We start from the raw sequence: 4,305 nt of genomic DNA on the forward strand, positions 1-4,305 counted from the left end.
AAAAAAATAAAAAATAAATTAAAATACATGGTTTTTATTATTATAAAAAAAGTTGAATGAATTAGTCATCGTTAATTCACTTAGCTTTGCCTGCTTTTAGCCAAGTTAAGTTTTCACAGCATCAAGTCTTCACGTTTAAGAGTTTGACCACAGGGAGGAGACATTACACCATATTTCACAAACAAGAAACTCAGAAAGGTTTGAAACAAACGAAGGATGAGCAAATGAGAAAATTGGGATTCAGGGGTTAGTTAGCTATCCCTTTAACAAGTTAAAGTTTTCTTGTTTGCTTTGACCTGGTTAGAGAAACTAGGTTTCACTTTATTTTCATTATCACTTTCCCAGCAGAGCAGAAGTCAGGTCTTGCAAATGTGTAAACCCGTTCTCATTTGATTGACACATTTTCCCTACCATTTTTCAAAACAGTTAACACGGCTGTCATTCAAACGGTCCTAACTCCATTGTTTTAGCAATTGTAACTAAACAGAAACCATCTATTCCTAATCATTAGAAATTACCAAGATCAGTATGAATTTACTGAAGCACCGGTTTGACACTGCTTCACACAAATCTTCAATTAGCAATCAGTCTGCAAACATTAAAAACGGTGGAAGGTCTGTGTTGTTCTGTGCCAGCATGGATTGAGGAGGTCAATAGTGGTTATGTCCTGTACTCCCAATAGATTTGACTGTATATTGGTTTACATGTGTTTTCCTTCACCCATGCTGGCACAGAACAACACAGACCTTCCATCGTTTTTATAAGGTTTGCAGACTGATTGCTAATTGAAGATTTGTGTGAAGGAGTGTCAAAACAGTGCTTCAGTGAATTCATACTGATCTCGGTAGTGTCTAATGGTTAGGAATAGATGGTTTCTGTTTGGCTACCATAGCTAAAACAATGGAGTTTGGACTGCTTGAATGACATCCGTGTTAACTGTTTTGAAAAATGGTGAGGAAAATGTGTCAACCCAATGAGAAAGAGTTTACACGTTTGCAAGACCTGACTTCTGCTCTGCTGGGATAGTGATAATGAAAATGAAGTGGAACCTAGTTTCTTTAACCAGGTCAAAGCAAACAAGAAAAACTTTACTCAAACATCTCATTTTCAAAAAATATTATTATCATTTCATAATTTTTCATCAATTAAAATATAAAAATTGCAAATATCAAATAAATTGAAAGTGGACATTGCAGATTTGAAAAGTACTAATATATGCAGCTTACTGTCAACTGCAAGTTTTAAAAGCAGGACTTTACAGTTTTTCTTGTTTGCTTTAATGCAGCCATCAACTGAAACTCAACATTTTCAAAACAGTTAACACACAGGCCTAAACAGTGGCACTCATGGTCAAATTGACACATTTTGCTAGCAAAACGCACATACTGTGTCAAAACGTTAAAGTTTTTCTAGTTTGCTTTGACCTGGTTAAAGAAACTAGGTTCCTCTTCATTTTCATTATCACTATCCCAGCAGAGCAGAGGACCGGTCTTGCAAATGTGTAAACCCTTTCTCATTTGGGTTGACACATTTTCCCCACCATTTTTCCAAACAGTTAACACAGATGTCATTCAAGCAGTCCAAACTCCATTGTTTTAGTTATGGTAACCAAACAGAAACCATCTATTCCTAACTATTAAAAACTACCAACATCAGTATGAATTTACTGAAGCAGCGGTTTGACACTCCTTCACACAAATCTTCAATTAGCCATCAGTCTGCAAACCTTATAAAAACGATGGAAGGTCTGTGTTGTTCTGTGCCAGCATTGATGGAGGAGGTCAATATGGCTATGTCCTATACTCCCAATAGTTTTGACTGTATATTAGTTTACATGTGTTTTCTCTAATATTAACAGTATTTTATTACTTTTGTCTGTTTTTACAGTATTTCAGTTTTCAGCCACAGTTTGAAAAATGTCATGAATTCAATATATATTCAATCAAAGCACATCTTATTCTTGATTCAATTCTTTGCAAAAAGGCGAATTTGACAGCCCAAATAGAGACAACAAATGCCATTGGCTATAAGCTACAATGGCGAGCAATGGTGGTGCATTTTGAGTTTTGTATTTTGTATTTTGTTGTGCATTGTTTAATGATTAATTGAAAGAGCTCATATACTTGTTTGCAAGTTGTGTTGTTTGAAGGTAAAACTAGCTTTTGTTGCATATGTTAAATGTTTTGACATGATATGTGCCTTTTGCAAGCAAAATGTGTCATTTTGACCGCTGTTTAGGCCTTTGTGTTAACTGTTTTGAAAATGTGGAGTTTCAGTTGACAACTGCATCCAAGCAATCGAGAAAAACTGTAAAGAAATAACATTAAAATATGCAACAAAAGCTAGTTTTACCTTCAAACAACACAACTTAAAAACAAGTCTATGAGCTTTTTCAATTAACCGTTACACAATGGACAACGAAATACAGAACTCAGTGTGAATCAGTGCACCATTGCTTGCCATTGTAGCTTATTGCCAATGCAGTTTGTTTTCTTTCTATTCAAATTCGCCTTTATGCAAAGAATCGGATCCAGAATAAAAAATGCTTTGATTAAATGTATATTGAATTTATAACAGTTTTCAAACTGTGGCTGAAAACTGAAATACAGTAAAAACAAAAGACAGACAAAAGTAATAAAGTACTGTAAATATTATAGAAAACAAATGTGAACCAATATACAGTCAAATCTATTGGGAGCATAGGACATCCATGCTGGCACAGAACAACACAGACCTTCTACTGTTTTTAATGTTTGCAGACTGATTGCTAATTGAAGATTTGTGTGAAGCAGTGTCAAACTGGTGCTTCAGTGAATTCATACTGATCTTGGTAGTTTCTAATGGTTATGAATAGATGGTTTCTGTTTGGTTACCATAGCTAAAACAACGGGGTTTGGCCTGCTTGAATGACAGCCGTGTTAACTGTTTTAAAAAATGTGGGGGGAATTGTGTCAACCCAATGAAAAAGGGTTTATACATTTGCAAGACCTGACTTCTGCTCTGCTGGGAAAGTGATAATGAAAATGAAGTGGAACCTAGTTTCTTTAACCAGGTCAAAGCAAACAAGAAAAACTATAATCTACCTTACAAACTGAAATATCTCTGACTTTAAATATATGGATGGATACATAGATGGATGGATGGATGGATGGATGGATGGATGGATGGATGGATGGACGGACGGACAGAGAGACAGGCAGATAGATTAATTTAGAAATGTTTTATGTCATCCAGTTTGTAAAGTTGACTCCATTAGTCAACAGCTGATATGCTAAAATAAAATATGATTCTTGAAAAATAAATCAACACAAAAAAGTAGGGAACAATGACCTCAGATGGCCAACACGGAGCTCACGTTGTGACTGGTGTTCTTACCCACAACCAGATCAGTCCAGTCAGGACCAGACAATGGAAAACAATGCAAATGTGCCAGCAGTTGCTTTCTTCAGGCGATCATTTAAGCTGAAGCCTATTTTGGTGCTCTAAGGGATAGTGCGACATTATTAATTTGGCAGATTCTTGACAACAATAAACATTTAGTTTTGCTGTTGATTTGGGTAAACACATTAAATATAATAGTTTACCTGCTGTTTTTCCTCTCAGTTTTCCTCCTGTTTTTCCTCTCAGTTTTCCTCCCATAGTACAGCAGCACTGTAAGACATTGGTGATTAAATGAATAGTCCCACACGGAAACTTGAGTGAAATGAAGCAGCCAGTTGAACGTGCTTTAATGCACGGCGCTCTTCACACAAAGTGGAGCCCGCTTGCTCTGGTGTTTGTCAAGTACTTCAAGCACTGTACAGAAAATGAGTTTGGACTGAATCAATATTGAGGGCATAGCCTTGAAAATGAGAGGAAAATTAAACTGAAGGGAGCAATCTGCCTGGAACACAGATACGCTACAAACATTATTTAAAAAAAAAGGGAAGAAAATGGCTGACTTTTTTACTGCATGGGAAATTTTTCTACAGGATCACGTGCTTATGATTGCTAGTGGCTGGATCCGCATTATCCAATTCACTACGCTACAATCAGATGACTCCTAAATACTATAAATACCCTGGGTTTCATTCCAATGCTAGCTTCGTTTTGAAGTCCCCTCTTCCACCCCTACTCCTCCTTCTTAAGCCTGGTTTATACTTCTGCGTCAAGTGACCGGCGTAACCTACGGCGCATGCAACGCGCGTGGCTGTGCATTTATACTTCTGCGCGCTGTCTCTGTTGGTTTGCATTACCACTTCCGAAATGCTAGTTGGCAGTGAGGTGTAAATGTTCCTCTGTGTCGAGTTTCTTTGCTGGTGTTTT

The sequence above is a fragment of the Danio rerio genome, chromosome 8 (assembly GCF_049306965.1).
Source record: "Danio rerio strain Tuebingen ecotype United States chromosome 8, GRCz12tu, whole genome shotgun sequence".
Lineage (NCBI taxonomy): Eukaryota > Metazoa > Chordata > Actinopteri > Cypriniformes > Danionidae > Danio > Danio rerio.